Source organism: Misgurnus anguillicaudatus, chromosome 23 (assembly GCF_027580225.2).
Source record: "Misgurnus anguillicaudatus chromosome 23, ASM2758022v2, whole genome shotgun sequence".
In the NCBI taxonomy this organism is placed as follows: Eukaryota; Metazoa; Chordata; class Actinopteri; order Cypriniformes; family Cobitidae; genus Misgurnus; species Misgurnus anguillicaudatus.
In genome coordinates this window covers 32,216,943-32,240,892 of record NC_073359.2, presented here as the reverse complement: position 1 = coordinate 32,240,892, position 23,950 = coordinate 32,216,943, and the positions used below count along the sequence as shown (strand labels likewise).

Below are 23,950 nucleotides of genomic sequence, written 5' to 3'. Positions count from 1 at the left end.
AAACATAACTAAACCAATAACACAATAGCAGCATCACAGTAGCCTATTGTGGGCGACAATCCGTAATCCAAAAATTTGTCGGCCGAGAGGCTGAGCAGGGGAAACTATTGCCAGACGTGCTTCCTCAATGATAATTATTCCAAAGAGCTCGTTTTATAGATGTCTTTGCGTGAGAAACAAACAAGGTTATGTATCCAATACATTCCATAATTATTTCACTTGCATATGAAATATTGTCCAAACAGCATTAGAATTGCGTTCTACAGTGGTCAACAAAAATAAAACTTACCCAGTCACCCCCTTTGTCCAATCGTGAACCACACAGGTGAACAGATGATATGCTTTACCTCTTCCACCACCACCAGGTGCTTTAATTACCGTAAGTGACCAAAAAGGTGTTCAGAATAATAAACCCATTTCTAGCGCTTTCATTCCGGCCCCTAATTATTACAGTTATACATGGTAATAATTACACATACATTACCTATGCAGGGGAAGAAAAACAGGTTAAATTATTTATAGTCCATCATATAAAGTTAACTGATCCTTGTTCCTCCTCTCAAAAGAAAAAAGGCAAAAAATAGTTCAATCAATTCAGTCAAAATCAAGTACAGCAATCAGAATTCAGCTGACTCCTGAAGAAGGCAGATCTTGGTTACGGGCCTGCATATACGGCTAGTTTGGGTCTTTATCCAGACTTGTCTCACGAGTCCTTTTCTGTCTGGCACCACTTCAGTTATCCTCCCAATGATCCAGGAGTTGCGGGGCGGAATCATCCACTACAAGACTGATGTCTCCAGGAATGAAATTCCGCTTGATCTTTGTCCATTTTTGTCGTTCCTGCAGTTGTGGTAAATATTCCTTAGTCCACCTTTTCCAAAACAAGTCCGCCATGTATTGAACTTGCTTCCATCTTCGCCGTGCATACATGTCCTCTTTGTGAAATAGCCCAAGAGGTAAACATGGTTTAGTTTTAAGAAGCAGAAGGTGGTTCGGAGTTAGTGCCTCCAGGTCGTTTGAATCTGTGGATTCCTTGGTGATGGGTCTACTGTTGAGAGTTGATTCCACTTCACAGAGCACTGTGTGAAGTGCTTCCTCATCCAGACTTTGTGTCCTCAAGGTAGAGTTAAGGACCTTTCTGACAGAACAAATCAACCTCTCCCATGCTTCTCCATGATGTGATCCTGTGGGAGGGTTGAAGGTCCATTTTATTCCTTTTAAAGAGAGTGCATTATTGATCTGTTCCAAGTTCCATCCTTCAATGGCTCGTCTCAACTCACGCTCTGCCATTGTCTGATCGCAACTCTTTGACCTGTCCTCTTCTTGCGATGAAGCGTCGCAATGCATTAATGCAAGAATCTGTGTCCAGTGATGAGGCAACTTCAATGTGTACTGCTCTTATCACTAAACATGTGAAGATAACTCTATATCTTTTTACAAGACTCCTACCACGCTTGACCTCGAACGGACCAAAGTAGTCGACTCCAACATGGCTGAAGGGAGGTTCTTCTGGACAAATTCTGTCTGCCATCTGCTGTTGCCCTGCAGCTCCATGTAGCCGCTGACACACCACACATTTTGCCAAAATCTTCCTTATGGAACCATTAACGCCAGGGATCCAATATTTCTGGTGTAGTCTTGACAACATATAATTTCTACTTCCATGACCAACCTCTTGATGAATATGTCGTAGAATGAGGTCAGATATATGAAGGTCTTTAGCTAATATGGCAGGATGTTTCGACTCTTCAGGCATGGCAGCTTTACTCAGCCGTCCTCCAACTCTTAGCACACCCTCTTCCAATATCGGATTGAGCTTATATAGATGACTGTTTCCTTTTACACTACTTCCCTTTTGGAGCAGGGAGAACTCTTCTGATACCTTCTCTCCTGACAAAGCCTAATTATTTCAATTTCAGCTTTTCTAATCTCTCCCAATGAGAGATAACCACTACAGAGCTTATTCTTGAAATCACATGCATACTTGGTGAGAGCATCTTCCCGTTGAATTGCATCTGACACAGACTGAGTAGGATGTTCAGTGGCCTTCTTCATTCTCCTAAGATTAAAAAACAAATCCTTGAATCTTCGGACCCAGCCCATCACTCTTGTTAGGTGTGTCCAAGATGAGTCACAGCATCATTTTCATCCTTTATTGCAGAAACTCCAATTGCAGCTGATACCTTGACCTCAGGGTCTCCAGGTGGAAGCTCTTGTAATTCATCCGGGTTAACAGGCCAGTCTTCTTCTGACTGCAAGAGAAATGAGGGACCAGAAATCCAAGTTTCATTATTTAGGAATGGTTCCACCCTTGCACCTCTAGGCAAGATCTGCTGAATTGTGTGTGGTGTTCACAAGATGCATCAGAAACCTTGAGAATCTCTGAGACCCTGTTTGCCACAAAGATACGAAATCTTGAAGTTTCATTCTTAATGTATTTTAACACAGAGGTGCTATCTGTCCAGAAAACTGAGTCTTGAAGCTGTCGTCTCAGCTCCTTTCTCCACAGTTAGATCCAAGTTGAGGGGGGCATACTTTCTAGACTATAGCAATAAATTATCTCGTTCCCTCTTTTTGTTACATATACATGGCTAAAAAGTGCCTAATAATATTTCTATAGGCTAATGAAAACATATCGGCATTATAATTTTTTTCTTTTTTAGGCTATTATTTTGGTGCCCCCTCAGCACTTGGTGCCCTTCGCACAGCGCGTGATGCACGTTATGGGAGTGACGGCACTGCATAGAAGCCATGATGTGGTGCGGTCCAGAACGATAATCTGTTGCTCGCTTGCGTCCGGTGTAGAAGCGATGTTTTGTCAAATTATAACAAAGAAATTTAATCGTGACATAACATATACTAAAAGTTTGTTTAAAATAAGACCTTCATCCTCTGTTTTTTCTGGGGTGCATTTAACAGGTCCCAAAAAGAGCAAAATTGCAAAGTAGAAATGAAAATAGAAGAAATTGTGAGAGTGTAAAGGGTTAATAAATGTTTATACAATAATTAATTGAAATTTGACACCCCCCCCCCCTATATTTTTTTAATGTGAACACCAATAGTTCAGAATCGTTGCCAGAAGCAATGTTGAGGTCTCAACCAACCAACTGACAGACAGAACTCCACCGCGCTAACGTCAGCTCGCGCCCGCACCACGTGCATATCACGCTGTGTAAACTTCTTCTTCTTCGGTTTTATTGGCGGTTGGCAAACCAGCTTAAAGGTAATGTGATTGGCTTATAAGTAAACAATCCCCCACGTGGGGTGCGTTCTTGTGATTGGCTAAAACAAGGGAGATATCTGATTGGTTGCAGATCATTCCCTGTTAAAAAGGCATTTGTGTGTCGAGCCAAGTCAGGGGAGTCTCCAAATTCACACACAAATGCAGTAAAGTTCACAGACCAAAAACAGTTTGTAAATCAAGATATATTTGTGTGGGCATCAGAAATACATTTCTGAATCTTGTCCTGTGCATTTGTGAATCTTGAGTGCATTTGTAAATGTTGTTTGCATTTCTGAATTGGTTGTGTATTTATGAATTTTGTGTGCATTTATGAATTTTGTGTGCATTTGTGAATCTTCTGTGCTTCTTAAATTTTGTGTGTGCATTTGTGAATTTTGTGCGCATTTGTGTATCCTGTGTGTGTATTTATAAATCCTGTGTGTGCATATGTGAATGTAGTGTGTGCATTTATTTTTATTGAGACTCTTCTAGCTCCATAGAACAGAGCGATCACACTAGTCAAACAAACCAGGCTTTGGGGGTCAAACGCGCCCGAGCGCGGTTTGGTTTGGATAGTGTAAGTGCGCACTTATTAGTCTCAGACGTGCGCTACTCCTAGTTGGTGCAACTTTGCACTCTTTTTATATTTAAAGAAAATAGGCAAAGACTAAACATTTAAATATGAATGTGTAAATTGTTTTCAGCTTCCGTTTATTTATTTTTACATTCTATCGTTTTTAAATCATGTCATGTCTTCCAACAGAACTGATTTTAAAATTTAAATTTTTTTCGAAGTTTCTCATTTTTTAAACTAGTTCTAAACTTTAACATTTAAGACAAAATCTTATCTCTGTGTCTACATGTGTGTTTGGTGATAAAGTGAAGTCAGTGTCAGTGATGGAGGGTGAATCTGTTACTTTAAACACTGAGTTTACTGGCAAACAGAGAGATGAGATACTGTGGCGGTTTGGACCTCAAGAGACCCTCATAGCTCGAATCAATGGAGTGGCCAAAGAGATCTCAATTTATCCTGATGTTCTTGATGGGAGATTTAGAAACAGACTGCAGTTAAATGATCAGACTGGAGATCTCATCATCACAAACATCACAACTCAACACACTGGACTTTATCAAATGATCATCATCGGCAAACAGAAGATCTCACACACATTCAATGTTACTGTCTATGGTGAGTAAAGATTTAGAAAAACTTCACTGGAAGTAAAAACAGATGCATTGAATTATTCTAACTGGATTTGATGCACTGTTTCTTTCTTTTTTTTTTAAGGGACAATGCATATTAAGATAACATATTAGCTTTTCAGCAATATAAATATGCCAGAATTAGCCCCCAGGTTATTTTACATCTGTAGTCCCTTGTCAGGTCACCAACAGTCCTCAATAACACAGCAAAACATTTAACTCTGAATTAACATATCAGACATCACAACTATGAAATCAACACAATCTCCTGTTTACACTAACAACACGAAATACCACAATTAACAAAACATACCCTCTAACATGGTAGACACCCATATGACATACATAGAAAACACATCTAAACATACACAGTGACGTGCTATTCTATATATATAAATATATTCTCCTATTCCCTTAGTGTTCACAAAATTGATGTGTATTTAGCCATAGTTTCAGATGGTTCTTAAAACTGAGATAGGTCGGACATTCTCTCACATCAACAGGTAGCGTGTTCCAGATCTCTGACCCTTTGATTGATAGTACATATTGTTCAAATGTTGTGCGTCTGTAGGGCACAATACAGTCTCCTCTTATAGCAGCCCTGGTTACATTTCTTCCTCCGCCCATTTTTTTTCAATTTAAAGGGGTCATATGATGAAAATGTTAGCATTGCCACTTTGTAGGTGTGAGCAAAAATAGGTCATTGAAATGTGGCTTTCATTATGATGTCATAAGGATATCTTATTAGAATAATACCGCCTCCTTAATCTGAACTCTCCAACCACTGCACTGCCGTTTAGTGCAGAGAGAAAGAGAGAGAAAAGAAGGACTTGACAGCACAATTGAGTTGAATTACAACAAACCACCATCATTGTGATCAGTGTTTGCACTTTATCCGCTCATTTGCATTTTAAAAAACACACCCAAAACGACACATTTTTGGACTTGACAGCACAATAGAGTTTCAATTACAACAAACCACCATCATTGTGATCAGTGTTTGAACTTTATCCGCTCATTTGCATTTTAAAAAACACACCCAAAACGACACATTTTTGCTCAAACCTACAAAGTGGCAATGCTAACATTTTCATCATATGACCCCCTTAATATATTTACTTAATGGGGGTGGAGCAAGTCCATGTAAGATCTTATAAATAACACAGGCATATTTGAACTTTGTAAAATTAGCAAAACTTAAAAGATTATTATTTCTGCAAAATTAAGCAGTGATGATATGTCAATGGTTTTCTGTCTAAAATTGTATAGCTCATTTGTAAGTGACCAGTTGGTAAAACCGCATTCAATATGGGACAGGATCATAGCATGGAGAAACATTCTGGCTATTTTATATGACAAAGACGGTCTTATCTAAAGTCAACGAGATTAAATTTAACAGTTTTTGAAAGACTTTTGATATGATTTTTAAAAGACAGTGTAGAATCTAACACAATGCCAAGGTATTTGAATTCATTTACAATCTGTAATTATTCTTGGTTTAAAAAAACATTTGAACGTGTAATTTCACATTTTAATTTTGATAATCTGGACAAGAGAATCCGATGATTGATGGTATCAAATGCCCTTTACAAAAAAAAAAAAAAAACAGCACCCACAACAGAATGAGTGTCTAGCGAATGTTTGACATTTTCAATAAAAACAGTAACCACCGTTTCAGTTGAATGGTCGGCGCGAAAGTCAAATTGCATAGGATGCAGAGAGGAAGTACATCTATTTAAGTGCTTTGTTAATTGTTTAGCTACCCACTTTTCAATAACTTTAGATATGACCGGTAAAATGCTGATCTATAATTATTGATATCTAATTGATATCTAATTTACTCCCTGTTTTAAAACTTGGTATAATTGTGGCCATCTTCCAATTAGGTGGAACAACAGATTGTCTTATTGACAGATTAATCATATGTGTAATAGGACATATTAAAGATTCTTTATGCAATTTAATGAAATTTGTGTCCAAACCAAACACATCCTTGTTTTTGGAGTTATTTAATTCATCAACAACAAGGCCACCTCTGGTTCTGTAATTTCCTTTATCATATATATAGGCTGTATATATAGTTTACGGTAGAAGAAACACTTATAGTTGGGGTGAATAATTAAGATATTTCATTGACAGAATTTCTAAAAAACGAATTTAACTCAGACGCTAAAATAAGTGGGTCCTTCACCAATACATTATTAATTTTAACTTCAGTTAATTTATCTTGTATATTCTGTTTACCAGTTAGTTTATTAATACTTTGCCATATTTTTTTCCCATTTTCTTTTGCACTATCAATTATGTTCTTAAAGAACTTTGCTTTAGCCTTCCTCATCATTTGTATAACTTTATTTCTTGCTGATGTCAATTGTTGTCTATCTAAGGTAAGGCCAGTTTTAATCGCCCTTTTAAAGGCACACCGTGGAACTTTTTGGCCACTAGGGGGCGCTAGACATGTATTTTTCATGCCTAGCGCCCCTAGAGGCCACAAGCGCCGCAGCACTGTCGCAAAGGAAAAGAACTGGCCAACCTTAAAACTAAACTAAAAACTAAACCTTTAAAACCCTAAAATATCAACATTTTGAGGCATCAGGAAGAAACGCAGTCATGTTACAACTTTCTAATGAGGAACTCGTGGCAGAAGCCATTTCTCAATCTGAAGGTTGCAGCCTGCGGATGTCGTATTTCTAAGCTGCATACGTCATCAAGACTGTCTTATTTCAGAATATTAACAATTATAAAGTTGACTATTATACTAAGTTAATCGTAAATTGTTGCAGTATGCTTATGACTTGCGAATGTAATGCTCAGTTTACCTTACTAAACCAGGTTTGATGACGTATGCAGCCTGCATATTTGACCTCCGGAGGCTGCAGCCTTCCAATTGAGAAACGACCAGAAGTATTTCCTTGCCTTTTTCAAAACAAATATTGTTGCATCGTCTCTCTCTCCCTCGCCACCAGGATTTTTTGCAATGGCGCTCGTTTTTCCTCTCTTTTGTGTGAAAATTGTCGCTCCAAATCTAAGTAAACCGATGTGTTTAGGTCTGCCGCTTTGTAATACGTCACGCGAGTGTCAGCGGAACGCAGCAAATGAGGAAGAGAGGAGAGAGAAACGCTCGGATCTGATTGGTGAATGAATAGGGTTTGGTTTTACACTGTGTGAGTTTGAGCAAGTTTGACTGCTATAGCATCCTGGATTGTAATGTAAATACCATAGACAGTAAAAGAAAGATAAATACGTGAACACGTGAATGCAGCATCTGAATACAGGGAACTATATGCAAGATAATCGCCGTCATTTATAAAGAAGATCGCATTTATGTATGAATCAAGATCGTGAGTTTATATAAAAAAATTGCCTGAAAGGCGAATTGAACCCAGGTCGCCCGCATCACATTTATAGTAAGATGCTGAAACATGTGTAGTCATCCGTTTCTACGTCATTTAGAAGATAAGCTTCAATTTGTCAGTGATTAAGAACATAAACAGTTAAACACAAATCTAGTGAAATCATAAAACGTATGTCTTGTTCTCAGTACATGATGTTTAAGTCCTTGGACATTGTACTTTGCTCAAAAAACAGAAAGAGCATAATTCTGTACGTTAGCAGAAAAACATGATCTCCATATGAATCACAATTTATGAGCTTATGATTGTAATTAAAAAATGAAAAATAGGATGAAAAATAAAACATAATAATATGAAAATAAAAGCATAATAAAAGTCCTCCACTACACTCCTCCCTTTTTATGATTTATTCATAACTTCATTTACTGTCATCGTTACGTAGCTCTGGTTATTACCCTTAACCATAGTGTACATATAGTTCTGTGCAGTTGCAAAAGCAAAAAATGCACACACACATAGTATGATCATGAACCTCATTTTTGAAAGAAGAAAAATAGTTTGTTTTCTTGAAGAAATTGAGCACAGTTAGAGTTGGGGTCGTGAGCCCTTGATGATTCCGGATTGAGCACAGTTAGAGTTGGGGTCGTGAGCCCTGAGCACAGTTAGAGTTGGGGTCGTGAGCCCTGAGCACAGTTAGAGTTGGGGTCGTGAGCCCTGAGCACAGTTAGAGTTGGGGTCGTGAGCCCTTGTTGATTAATTTCCTTTGTAGGTTCGGGTTTGGTAGGACCACACGGTGCAGTCGTGCCAAGCTATCCTGCTTTCTTGTTCGAATGAAATTATCTTAGTGTCTAAATTAATGTGGGGTCTAGAAGCTGGTGTTGTAATTACAGTTATTAAGCTGCAAGCGTCGTGTCGATTACCCACATTAAAGATGTCGTGTGCGTGTGTCCAAACCAAACCCAGAATACTGGAGTCGTCCTCCAATACCTTGTGAGCTGTTGCAGTTCTCTCGTGTCGTTCTTCGTATAAACTTGCAGTATACAGGTATCTGTGGTTCCCACCAATACGAAAAAGTGGTCCGTAGCAGTCGACTAGCCGTCCTCCCTTTGGTTTACACCTTGCAGTCCAGGACCAACCCTCCGGCAATGGGCAACGTGCACCCAGGTGGCACGCTCCGCGACCTTCACGGCGGTGTGAGTCGTCAGCAGAACCTGAAATGGCCCCTCCCACCGTCTCGCCTTCCAGGATTTCCTACTCAGGTTTTTCACCAACACGAAATCTCCTGGTTTGATGTTGTGCAAAGGTCCCTCTGCGGGGCGTGGTAGTGCTGCTTTAACCTGTTTTGAGATATTTTGAAGGATAGAAGACATAGGAATACAATACTGCAACATGTCATTTTCATTTCGAAGGGTATCACCTGTCGCCCTGTGTGGTTCCCACCCCATATGTGGGGGTCTACCAAAAAGTATTTCAAATGGGGACAATTTTGTTCGGTCTCTGACCCTCATTCTCATGTACATGAGTACCAGTGGTAAGCACTGAACCCAATTCAATTTTGTTTCTTCACACATTTTGCTTAGTTTTGCCTTGATGGTGCCATTCTCTTTTTCCACTGCACCTCCACTTTGTGGATGGTAGGCACAGTGATTGATCAAATTGATTTGCAAAAATGTACCCACATCTTTCACCACTTGAGCAGTGAAGTGTGCTCCATTGTCACTGGAAATTTTGTTTGGGATTCCCCATCGGGGAATAAATCTTTCAAAAGCATTTTTGTCACCCCAGCACTATCTGCATGTTTGGTGGGCGTGGCTTCAGCCCATTTTGAAAACATGTCTGTCATAACCAAACAGTACCGTTTACCTTCTGCCGGTGTCAATTCAATGTAATCCATCATTACATGTGTGAATGGTGCCCCACAGGTTCGGTTTTTACCCCTCTTGCAACATTATTACCCAGACATATATGACAGTTTTCACAATGTCTCTGCGCTACAGGAGAAAAAACCCTTTGTGAACCAATTTTGTGCCATGGCTGTCAGCATTCCTCCTTTGGACACGTAGTCTAAGCCATGTGTCAACCTAGCAAAATGGAAATAAAAGTGTTTAGGTAAGCAAGGTTTTTGATTTGGACCCATCCAAATCCCTTCAGGAGTTTTGGTAGCTCCACACGATTTCCATAGAGCTATTTCTGTTGGGAGAGAAAATGTTTGCATGCTTATTAATTACTCCTGTGCTGTTTCAGCTTCATTTCCTTGGGAGATCTGTGTAAGAGAAAAGTTTGTGTTATTAGTCATGAGCGATGCTGGTTTTGCACATCCGGGCGTGCGTTTCCTCTGGAGATCACGTCCTGTCCGTTGGTGTGTGCTTTACACACAGCTATTTGAGAAAGGAGTAAAATTTCCTCTAAAAGAGAAACAAGCAGTCAATGTAAATGGTTATAGATTGATTAGTAGCAATTTTACAAGCTTGTGTTAGTGCATGCAATTCAGCCACCTGTGCAGATTTGTGAGGTGGTAAGCATCCGGATTTCAATACTTCAAAGTCAGACACTACCGCCCACCCCATCCTATTCATGCCTCTATCATCTCTGGAAGAGGACCCATCCACATAGTATGTGAGGGTGCAATTAGGTATGGGTGTGTCAGCCAGGTCAGGCCTTGGTGTACATACTTCCCGCAGGGCAGACAAACAACAATATGGTGTACCTTCATCAGGTGTAGGTAACAATGTCGCCGGGTTCAGAACTGTACATCTTTCAACTGTGACATTAGACATTTGTAACAATGCACAGGAATAACGCAGCCACCTTGCTGCAGACAAGTGAGATGTGCGCTGTTCAAGCAGTATATGAGACACAGAAATGAGGGACCAACAGACAAAGCTGCGCGTAACCCACAAACTCACTGCTGGCTTGTACTGCTTTCTCTGCAGGTGCCACTGCCCTGAGACATCCTGGTAGGCCCCTGGCAACCGCATCAAGGCGACCTGAAAAATATGCAACTGGTCTCAACTTGTCACCATGTTCTTGCAACAAAACAGATGTCATACAGCCATTTCTTTCATCCACAGTTTGAATAAAAGGATTTTTTTTTGATCTGGCAGCCCCAAAGTGGGTGCCTGCTGTAATGTCTGTTTTAGTTCCACAAATGCCCTTTCAGCCTTCTCTGTCCACTTTACCTTCTCTGATGGTGCCAAAGGTTTCTCATAAATCATGTCATGCAATGGTTGTTGCATCTCAGAATAATTAGCAATAAAAGTCCTGCAATAAGATGTCATACCCAAAAATGACATTACTTGTTTCTTTGTAATGGGTTTTGGTATGTTAGCTATCGCCTCTATTCTCTTTGGAGAGAGAGACTAACCCATTGGTGTAATTTCGTGTCCTAGAAAGGTTACTTTCTGGACAGAGTACTGTACCTTCTTGGGGTTGACCTTGTGGCCCTCCTCAGCTAGATGAGTGAGCAACCATATGGTGTTGTCTGTGCACGACTGCTGAGTAGCGCCACCACCAAGAGGTCATCCACGTACTGCAATAAAGCAACATCATCATCCAACACAAGTTTCTGTAATGAACAATGCAATGCAGAGTTGTAAATCGTGGGGCTCTCGCTGTACCCCTCAAATGTAAAAGTAAACCAAAACTGGCTATCAGGATGGACAGGAAACACTGAAAGATGCATTTGAAATATCCACTACAGAAAACCACTGGCCGTCAGCTGGTATCTGTGAGAGAATTGTGTAAGGGTTCGGCACGTTTGGTGCCCTTACCTGCACCGCAGCATTTACTGCTTGGAGGTCTTGAACAAACCTCCACTCTGTGGGCTGACCTGCATCTCTGACCTTTTGTACAGGAAAAATGGGTGTTCTCACAGGTGAGTTTGGGCAGGGAACAATTATCCCTTTCTCCAATAAGGCCTCAAATACTGGCCTTATTCCCTCAAGCGCCTCCCTTTGCAGAGGGTATTGAGGTTTGCATGGTCTGTAATCACTCTTTGGGGTGATAACTACTGGTTCACACCCTTTAATCAAAACCCACATCATATTTATCTTTAGCCCACAGGTAGTCAGGTACTTTGTCAAGAACCTCTTGCAGTAAATCAATGCTAGCACACGTCATGTGTGCTGGCAAAATGTTTTGTAAATTTGAATCTGCAGAAACAGCTTTCTGTATTATAACTCTCTCAGCAATGAAAAAAAGAAACACAACTTCTCCTGTGTGCTGTTATCTGCTCTGAGAACTGCACGTTTTCTGACAACATTTCCTAATCAACAGCCTCGCTACAGGCCTTTGCAAATTCACCTGCTTTTTCCCATGGCTGACTGGTATTTTTTGCAATAGAAACATGGGGTACCGAATTTTCAACATCAAAAATTTGTTCTTGCTTTTCTGTCAATTTTAACGAGTGCCACACACCACGAGTCATTCCAGCCTATATGGGTTATAGTCAAACCTTCTGTTTTTACAGAGAACCATTTCTATGAGCTGTGCAATGCATGTTATCAGCTGGAATGACCTCGCTGGCTTGTGGCAATCTTATCTTCCCTTCAGCATGCAACTCATTCATACACATACAACAGAGACACACATATAGATGACATTCTGGGATCCCAACAAGAAATATTCAGGCCTTGGTTGTTACATAAGATGCTAGCATTAATTTTACACATCAAATCCCTCCCCATGAGGTTTACCGGACACGCGTCAGATAAGAGGAACATATGCATAAACTCGTTACCGTCATGCATACAACAGAGTGGAGCAATAAATTCTTCCCTCACTATATGCCCCGTAGCACTCATAGATGAGTTAAACTGCCCACTCAAGGTGACAAATGGGAATTCATCTTTGCGTATGACAGAGTTAGTCACGCCAGAGTCCACCATAAACAACAGAGCCTGTCCCTCAATCATTATTTCTTCGAGAGGCAATTTAGAGTATGCCTCTCGTCAATTTCAAGCAAAGCAAGTTCTTCATTGCACAGAGCATTCCTTTCCCTATCACACACATCAGAAAAATCAGAATCAGCAAGCAGATAATATGGCATTTGAACCGCAGAAAAAACAAGATTGGACTTACCCCCTTCCGTCTGATTCTCTCTTTCCCCCTCCTGGCTTCAGTCCCCTTTTTCTTTACACCCCGCAAAGTTTCCCTTGCTCGCTTGGGATTCCAGTGTCTCTTGAGATTTCAGGAATTGGAAAAATTGGTTTTTCAAGTGTCCTTTCTGTCCGCAATGCCAGCAAACTATTTCTTTTGGATTTTCCGGCCACTGCTTTGCAATCCTCTTCTCTCGTTCTTTCTGCTGCCAGTTCTCCTGGAAAACGTTGTCCTTGTGTAAGGAAACTGTGCTGATAACGCTGTTGCTGGCCCCATTCGCCTATCTTGACAAAAGCTGAAGATAGTTGTTGATCGGCCTTTCTCTGCTTCTTTCGTTTTTCTTCGTCATGCAGGCATTCAGCATGTAGAGAATGTGTAATGACCTCACTCAGCTTTCCTGATTCCCATCCGATGCAGGTTTGCTTCACCTTCGTTGGAATTTCAGGCTGAAGTCCCCCGAGGAACATTTGCTTTAGGTAGGATTCCCAGGATGTTACCTCTCCTGTGTTGATGTTTTTATCTGGACTTCCTCCTCTTCCAAAGTGCTGTCGAGGAGGATTGGTGAGTTTAGCTCAGGTGGTAGTTCTTGTGCTGGCGGGGGTGCAGTTTGTATTCTTGGTAATGCTTCTTGTGCGGGTGGTTGTGGGAGTCTTCTTGGAGGGGGTTGGAGATCATCGTCTAGAAGAGGTACCTTTGTATAAGAGAAATGTACCCCAGGTGGGGTACGTGCAGGTGCATATGGAGGAGGAAAAAAACAGAAAGTTAGGTTCATCATGTAATGATAAGTTTCCTGATGTAGGAAAACATTATGCTTAATGTTTAGCTCTGACTTAGTCTGAGTCAGTTCGTCCTTGGTCTTTATCTTACTCGGTGCTCTCATTTCTCTGCCATCCGCAATGATTTTTTCCCTTAATAAAGTGAGTGCTTTCTCACTTAGTTTTCCTTTAGGAGGAAAATCATACCTTTTCTCCCAGATTTTACGCTTTCCAACGCCCCCGTGCCCTTTGATTTGATCACTTGAGCATACACGCCATTTTCCAGATCCATTGACTTTGTACTCCCTTTCGAATTACCCTGACCCATGGTCACGAACGAAATAACGCTTACCGTATTATCTATTCAGATGCCACCACAGCGGTTCTTTTCCAGATTCCGTCAGCTTTGACTTCAGAAATGGTTGAGACTCTCCTTTCCCTTAGGCCTGGGGTACGGAGCCCGAGACCTCTCGTCTCAGGGGTGATTAGTCAGTCTCTCCCAAACCTTCTGGAGTCTTTGGCTGTGGAATCCGCATCCTCGTCGCCATTATTGTCGTGGAATTTTAGCCGCATCAAATAATACTCACTAAGAGTCAAAGTCAAGGATCACACAGACACACTGTCGACAGAATTTTCTTTGTCTGAATTTTATATATTCTGCAGAATAGGCTCTCACCCCCATGGTGCTAGAAGTTTAAAAACCTAAGAGCCCCGATTACAAGGTTGAACACACATTTATAGTAAGATGCTGAAACATGTGTAGTCATCAGTTTCTACGTCATTTAGAAGATAAGCTTCAATTTGTCAGTGATTAAGAACATAAACAGTTAAACACAAATCTAGTGAAATCATAAAACGTATGTCTTGTTCTCAGTACATGATGTTTAAGTCCTTGGACATTGTACTTTGCTCAAAATACAGAAAGAGCATAATTCTGTACGTTAGCAGAAAAACATGATCTCCATATGTGACCCGCTCTGGCGAAATGAGTCGGAAGTCGTAACGTTCTATTTTAAGATATGAGCCGATAATGTGGAAAAACAATGAAATTATCAAAAAAAATATTTTAAGCTAATTTCAAAGAACAGACATTAAAAAATAATCTCCCAAAGTTTCGTAGTCCAAATAATTTAGTAAAGGTGTTTAAATGACTATTAAAGTTGAAACAGTTTTACTAAATTCGCTGGAAATTGCTTTTCTCAAATCCTCTCGTCACCTCCGAGCATTTCGGGGGATCCCCTGAAACGTATCTCTCCAAATATGGTGTTACACGTTGTTTTAGAGCCAATCAGAAATCTTCATAAACGCTGATCGTTTGTCAATGGGAAACCCCGGGGCACGCGATTGGTCCAGCCATCCTCCTGTCAGTCTCGCAGCACTCTCCTCTCCTATTTAACTCTTTTTTGAATTGTTTACACTGTTATTGTCAACTAACCTACACAAAGATATGAATGCATAGGCAAGCATTATTTGTTTTCTTTTTGCTTGTCTCTCTGCCTCTCTCAATTTCTCTCACACGCGCACGCGAGCGCGCAGACACGCGAAAACGTACACACGCGCGCGCACGCATAAACACACACGCACGCACACACACATTCTGGTTTCCATGTTTTGTGGGGACATTCCATAGACGTAATGTTCTATTCTCTCCCCCTAACTCAAACCCCAACCATCACAGAAACCTTTCTGTTACTTCACATTTTCAATAAACATCATTCTGTTTGATTTATAAGCTTGTTTCTTGGTTTACTGTAATAGCATTTATATTAATGTCTTTGGTCAAACTAAGCTGTAAAATAAATCGTTTATCCCTTTAAAAATGCAATGGATTTTGAAAGATATACAAAAAACGGGCAAAAAACTTTAAAGGCGTTTTTCTCAGGTTTTCAATTGGAAAAAGAGGACAGACAACCTTAATTCAAATGTCTATATCTTTAAAACCATTCAAGGTATGACTTTGACTAGGATATCATTTGAAAGCTTATGATCTCCTCTTTCCATTGATACCAAAATCTCAATTTTGAAATTTGGGTCACTGTGACTCCTTTTGCTGGATCAGGTCACATATGAATCACAATTTATGAGCTTATGATTGTAATTAAAAAATGAAAAATAGGATGAAAAATAAAACATAATAATATGAAAATAAAAGCATAATAAAAGTCCTCCACTGCATTGGTTACTACCCGAAACCCTAAGTTTTAAAGTACGAGTAAAAGCGATACAGACCCCGTCAAGCTATGGTAGACATGTCATTCAACCTATTTAAAGTCGATGTACTATCACAAGGGTCTTGAAAATTTATTATGAAGGTTGAAAAACTACATGGTGTCGCTTTAAGTAATTGGTCTCTTCATTTGCAACCTGCAATCTTTGTTAAGCCATGGTATGGTCTTATCATTTTTTCTTCTATGCCTCCCCTTTTTAATGAATGACGCCATAACCATTTTAACCTTGCTGTGAAAGATGACACTATTGTTTATAACATCTTCACTTGCGATTAAATTAGTCCAGTCCTGCTCATTCAGAGCTATTTGCAAATTTTCATGTTGGTTTTTAGGGATTATATTATAGCACACATTATTATTTGAAGGATTTAGGTTGCAAAATCGTGATTTAGTTAATTTTTGTGAAAAAAAGTTTCCGTTATGATCAGATAGACCAGTTAAAAAATTATACGTTTTAGTAATTCCTTCAGGTTTGTTTGTGAATATACGATCTATTACTGTTTCAGAGCGATTAGTTATTCTAGTTGGCGTTTTGATTAATTGTTCCAAATTAAAATGGTCCGTTATCTGTTTAAGATTGTCCCAGTTATTAAAATCATATAATCTTATTACATTTAAGGGAGTCTTTAACATATAATATATAACCCCCCTTCCTTCCCCTGACCCCTGTCCTTTCTAAAAGCATTATAGCATGGTATTGTTATTGCTGCCTCTGGTGAGAAGGATGTTAACCATGTTTCTGTTAGTCCTAAAAAGGAAATATTAGACTGAATTAGAAGATGCTCTAACTTTTCACGTTTGGAAATCATACTTCTGATATTTAGGTGTCTATCAAGTAGCCCTTTTGGTTTACAGCATGTGTCCCATATGATCTTTGCCTGATTTAAAGTCCGAAATATTTTTAATGTTCTATGTTTCTTAAAAAGGTTAACTGCGGTGATAGCCCGGAGTGCTGCGTCAGTTGTAGCCAAGTAAGCTGCGGCGCGGATATCCATGTTAGCTGCGATGGTAGCCCGGGAAGCTGCGTTGGTGATATACAAATTGGCTGTGAGAGAAACCCCGGAAGCTGCGCCGATAGTATCCATATTAGCTGAGGCGGTAGCCCGGTAGTTTAATCTTAACGGCTGCTCGCTGCTCTTACTCGTTCTCTTTCTCTTCCAGCGCATCCGCGATCATAACTGTCATTAGAGTTTGAGCATACTTCTAAAACACAATCGATCAAATAATTGCAGAGGTATGACTTCATGAATCATTTGCAAATTTACCTCGTAAATCATGTCAATGCCTCACGCGTGAAGACGTTAAACTCCGTGACATTGCAAATTACTGAAAAGTAATTGCAGGCTTTTAGAAACCACTACAAAATATGATAAAAAAATAAACTCTTTTACTGCAGTAATATTTTAACTAATACAATTTTAACGTAGATTTGAAAGGAATCTACTGTTCTGTTCTGTTACTTGAACTTGGGGCTCGAGCCCGACCTAAGGTTCGACCTGCCTTCGAGAACAGCAAGTCAAGTTCGTTTACCGTTCATTTTTAAGACTAAATGGGCAGGTAAATTCGTTAAAAAATGAAAGTAATCCGCCAAAATATGGTTTTACATGTCTATTAAAATAAAGCCCTTATTAATTTTCCTAACGCATAGTTCTTTGATCACCTCCGTTTAAAACGTTATAAATTTGGCAAAGGAGGATTTTCAGCAATTTGTTTGAACAGCATCCCCGCAACCAACTATGGTTTCGGTTTATGTTGGTTAGAAATTGGAGTGAGAGGCTTTGTCCTATTTAATTTATTATTTATATTTCATTCTTTTTTCTGACATTTTTTTCTGCTGACAATACAATGTTAAAATAATACTTGTATTGGCACGAACACATTTTTTGTATAGCATTTATAATTGTTATAGGCATCTATCTCTTTTCGTTAGAGACATTTGAGAGTGAGATTCTGGAAACGAGATCTAACGAGATCTTTCCCGTCAGGTCGGGAAATAAAAGTCTTTCATGAGAGCATAAATGCCTGTAATATGTTACCACTATAGTACTTGATCTGTTTAAAATTATTTAATTGATATATTATGCCTATAAAGGTGTTAAATAAAAAATTTGTCTAATCCAGTAATTAATTTTTTTTAAATCTGAGGACACAATCAGAAAACCTGTGGTGGTTAATTTTTTCATTTTTGTTTTTAATTTGAAAAAACGATTGAACGAATGATACACGGATCCATAACCATGTTTTTAGCAATTTTTAATGCCGTCTTTCGTCTTTTAAATAGGAAATAAAGACAATGTTTCTTGATAAAAGACTAGGCTAATTCAAAATAAGACGTAAGTGTGCCAACAGCAGTTGGCCCGCCATCTACTGGCTAAAAAAACATTGGCCCGCGGCCAAAGTTACTTGCCGACCCCTGGTTTAGGATTAAAGACAAAAAAGTCATGTTTCTCAGCTCTGCACGTTTCTGTAATCAGCAGTAACTCTTCACAATGTTCATCATCATCATCAATCTCAAACTGTTCCTTACAATGTTCAGTGTTGAATGTGAGAGATGTGAGTCTGTCCTGGTATAAAGGAAACAGTTTATTGTCCATCATCAGTGTGTCTGATCTCAACATCAGACTCTCTCTATCTCTGGAGGTTGAATATCAAGATACAAACACATACAGATGTGTACTCAACAACACCATCACAAACCAAACTCAACAGTTCTGCTTAGAAATTACTTTATTAGAAAATAAATTAACGTGTATGATGCTTTTTTAATGTATTAGAAGTTTCCTTTTAGATGAATCTTGTAAAAGTGGCCTTATTGAAATAAACTCATCTGTTTGTGTTTTTTTCCTCAGGCTTTGGCCATTATTTTGAAGCTGTGATCCGATTGGTCCTCTCTGCTCTGGTGGGTGTGGCTGCGGTTTCAATTTTGGTTTATGACATCAGATCGAACAGAGCTGAACAGAATAAAAGATCAAAGACACCATCAGAATACATTTAGTGATGTTTCATTAGTAATCATAGTTACATTATTATATAACCACTATTTTTCTGTTTCTCTTTAGTTGCTTTTCCTCTGTCAATAAATATTTGAATATTACTTTATATATGATGATTGCTGATTTGATGTGTCAATGTTGTGTTAAAACAGAAAATGCATTTAAAATAAACAAATGTTTCGTGAGGCTGCTTTAAAATAAAATGAGAAAACAATTTAATAATTCAAACATAAAAATGCAAATAAATAAATGAGTTCAAGTTCAATATCCAGCTGCATGTCCATGGTCTTGCCAGACTCTTAACTCATATAAGCACGCACATGCCTCGCTTTCACTCTTTGTCTTGCCTACAGACAATATCTGATCTTTGTTTACATTTTAATAACAGATTTCATATCTGTTAAGCAAACAGTGTACATCATATATTATTTGCTGTTTCATACTTACAGCTTTACTGAGTTCATTAAATGTAACCCTGAAAGTAAAGTATAGATATGTACTACACCATGTCACTGAGTGGTGTGTATCTTTGTGTTGATATTAGTGAACATCAAAAATCTCTGTTTCCAAGTATGCATACTTTCAGTTTAATACTCAAAAACTAGTATGTTACCCTGATGAATAGACCTTCAACTAATCCGCTTTACTAATGTGCTTGAAAGCAAAGCGTGACTGGCGTGTCCTCAGAGTATACATATGTGAAGTTTGAGCACAAAATACCACACCCCACATTATAGCAATGTTGTTCCGGCCCAGCTCCGGCCCACACAACAGCCCTTCAATGGCCCAGTTCTGGATTACAGACAATAGCACATAACTGGCCCAGACCTGGGCCAGAACAGGCCCTACAAACAAGCCTACCATGGCCCTTGCAGCCCTTACTTAGCCCCCAGGAAGCCCTCATGCAGCAAAATCCCCAGAGTTAAATAAACACTGCTGGATGTATATATTGTCCCATCTTACAGAGTGTTAAAAAGTAACACTGAAGCAGAATTAAAAGCTCTGTTATCCTCTTTCTCAACATCTCTGTCTGAAACCTAAAATTGCATTTTACATCTTACTTGTAGAGTCATTTTTATACTTAAGGTTTAGATTTTGTTCCATTTAAAGTCACCCTTATTGTGATTAGTGTTTGTTTTAGTTGAACTTGACTCTTGACTCTTCCCTTATTTAGTTTTTTGACTGCTTTAACTCTGTGTTTTAACACATGTTGTTTACAGCAGGAAAAAGACAATAGAGCAATTCTTTGATGGTGGTTAGCACTGTTAATAAAGTCTAAACATCATCAACTAGAAAACGTATGTATTAATTTAATGTTTGAACACTTATCAGAAGCATCTTTCTCTGACAATAAAGTGATACTACAGTATGAGATCCAGCTCTCTCCTAGCAGTTTGTTATTTTGAAGAATTTTAAAACACTGACACTTAAAATTAACCGGTTTGTTATGTAGATGCACAAACATCAAGAATCAGACTATGAATCTCAACCCTGGTGACAAAGAAAATTGGAATCCCAATTAAATAGCGGATATTTTTGTCCAAAGTTTCTAAAACTCCTTAATGACAAACTGCTGTGAAAGAGCTGGATCTCATTTACATTATTGACAGAAAATAAACTTTTGATTAGTAAATTAATTAGGAATGATTTTTTACCATTATGTACCAACCACCACACCACAGAATTACACTACTAACTTAACATGTTCATAACAAATGTGGTGTATTAACAAAAAGTTAACACAACCAGGGAAAAAACTAGCAAGCAAAAGACAAGGCTCAAGAGCCCAACTAAAACGAACACTAATCACAATAATGGTGACTTAAAATGAAACAAAACATCAACATCTAAACTTATATATAATAGATATATAATATATAATAAATATAATAAAATAATATAAATATAAAAAATAAATATAATACAATGCAATGTTTCTCTATCATTTACATAACAATTAAACAAGTCAATATAATAAACAGTTGTTGTTTTAAACATTGTGTGAACATTAAAACATGACATTGTCATAACGTTTAAAAATGGTAAAATGTAACATTCCTCTAACGTTGAGACAAAACAAAAACGTTCTTAGAACGTCAAGAAAACTGGACACTTTTAACTAGTGATGCACCGAAATGAAAATTCTTGGCCGAAACCGAAAACCGAAAAAAGGAAACCAAGGCCGAAAAACCTAAACCGAAACACCGAAATAAATTATTATGCCAATTATTAGTACAATTGCATTTATGGCTATCACTGTGTACTTACTTTACTAGGGGTGTGTGACGGATAAAAAAAATCACAGTTCGGATCACATTACAGTTTTTGAGGCACAGATCAGATTATTTTTCGGATCAGCAAAAAGCAGGTGGGAAAAATCTTATAAACAAAAAAAGAAATTGCAAACATTTATAAAAGAGAACCAAGTTGTACATTAATAAGGTCTGAAATTAGCATTAGGTACAGAAATCAAATTAAATTAATCATAACACAATAAATTAAATATATTATTATTTTTTAGAGCTATTTGTCTCTTTGTCATGGGTTGTTTGATCAACATTAAGGACACAGACTTCAGTAGGTTAATCTGACTGTAATCTATACAGACATAAACAAATGTTTTTATTAGAAAAAGAATACTGTGGAGAGAATTTTGTTTATATGTGCCCTGTCAATAACAGAGAGAATTTATGTCTGCGCGTCTCTATTCAAATTATTACTCTAGTGCAGCACTGATTTGGAGACATTTACAGTACATTAAAACATTCCCACCAAACATGAGACGTCTCCTCGACGTGCAGATCATGTCTATATTAGGTCGGTTGGTCCAGGCCCTTATCTGTATGTCTATACAACGTGCAGATCTGGTACAGTATCTGGACGTCTGACTATGACCCCTCTTGGACGTCAGGTAGACGTCCAAAAGGGGTTCGGGAAATCAATACAAAAACATTTTATACAAATGTGGTCTATGAGTTCTGAGTCAAAAAACATAAACATCACGTGTATTTTTGTGGAAAAAATTTGTTAAGCTGATAAAATAATTTAATCTTTATATATGAATGAGTGTTCAAAAACATAGCACTGCTCATAGATAAAGTTCCACCTTAAATGCTCTCTCTCGCTCTCTCTCTCTCTCTCTCTCTCTCTCTCTTTAATTAACAGAGATGTATATGCTGACGTTTTATTGAAAATGTTTTGTCACCATAATGACGATCACTGATTCCTTTAGTTGGGTAGTTTGACTCTTTGACTTTTTATAGTAGTGTTTGGTCTTTGTAAGGGTGTTTGCTAAAGCATGTTATTTGCTGCAAAGAAATTTGTTATAAACAAAACTCACATGTGGATCTTACAACTTCATTCAAAGTTTGCCAAGAATAATACCTCATATGTAAAGTCTGTAAAATCATTTTGTAAACCATGTAGTATTGTCTCAATTTCTCAGTTGATTTGAGGTGTCACGTCCAACTTATTATTTAGGTTCATACCACCACTGGGAAGCGCTTATATACAATTAAAAGTCCAGATTTCATTGTCACACATGCAGACATCAAGAATCAGCCCACGAATCACAACAGTGGTAACACTCTCTGGACTCATGAGTTTTTATAATACGCCTGTGCAATGCATTGCAACATTTAGAAAACTCACCATCATTGTGATTCATGAGCCGACTCCCGACGTCTGCACCCGCGTCAAAAAAATCTAGACTTTAGATTTTTTATTACAGTCGCGAGGTTTCATTTTCAGTTACAGTAGGCAGCAGTATGCACCGAAGTATGTTCATTGCAGCTCCAAACAAAACTGAGATAGAGGTTTACTTCTAAACTAAATTTATGATGCCTTATCTGTGTTGTTAGTTCAGTTATGTTATATTATACCATCACTTCTGACCATCAACGTAATTAATGTGAAGCCACAAGTAAGTTGCATTGGTAACAAACACTTGGCGCAATAATATTGTGTTTTAAAAAACACCATCATCAAGCACGCACACTACAATATAAAAACAAAGAGTCAAACAACCCAACTAAAGGAAACACTGATCACCATGATGGTGACAAAACATGTTCAATAAAACATCAGAATCTTGTAAATTCTCAAAGAAATAGGGAGAGAGAGAGAGAGAGAGAGAGAGAGAGAGAGAGCAAGATTGCAGACGCAGACAGTTAAGGTGGAACTGGTATATTTGGGACTTATCTATAAGCAAAAAATTTTAACATTTATTCATATATAAAGATTATATATACACATATATTGTTAAATAAGGCCACATTTTAAATAGTTTTACTTTGCATGGAGGTCCCCTTGACATCAATCTTGGATGTTCAGAACAGGTCATAAAAAGACGTCATAAAAACTTTCATTCTGGCTCCTCATGGGACGTCGAAATGACGTCTTTTAAGACGCTTTGCTCAGTGGGTTAGGATAGGTGAAGAAAAGAAACCGATCCACCATTGCAAACACAGTTTAGAACAAACAAGAAGACAACAAAGAACAGGAATCAAACAATATGGTAACAAACATGCTCCACAGCTTTCTGTTTATGGATGAAACAAAATTAAAGAAGAAAAACGATAGTATGTGTGCAAATGCTGTCTATTTCCTTTGTATAATTGTTTGTAGTGGAGTGTCCTGTCTAAATATTTTCACGCGCATGCGATGTTGTACGCGGACTGTACGCGCACTGTCCGTGCGGTCTCAAATTTTGGGCTGCATGCGGACGGTCCGCGCGGCCGGCCGCGGACCCTCCTGATGACGAAAATGATGGCGCGCATACGCGGACGTCCCTAGTATACTTTCGGCTTTAAGGGCACTTAAACGCATGCATATACAGAGACTGATGGTGAATCCCAAACAGCGCAACAGTCGCTCCACATAAAAACGTTACGTTGTGTTTCATTGCTTTATTCGCCAAATGTACGTTAATGGATTACAGTAAGAGACACATAGCGCGACTTTCTCTAAAGTTTACACATCAAGACATTCTTAATCTTTGCAGACCCGTGCAAACAGCTGGACCCTGAGTGAAACCTGCTTGAGCACGAAGGGGAGGGGTGGGAGACGACTGATCACCGTGAGGCTGAGTGAAACCCAA

The 23,950-nt window shown here is 38.7% G+C and overlaps 1 pseudogene; it reads left to right on the top strand.

The window, feature by feature from the left end:
• The first annotated feature begins 2,751 nt into the window (after nt 1-2,751).
• Nucleotides 2,752-19,016, top strand: LOC141359398 (uncharacterized; annotated as a pseudogene).
• Nucleotides 19,017-23,950: the final 4,934 nt, after the last annotated feature.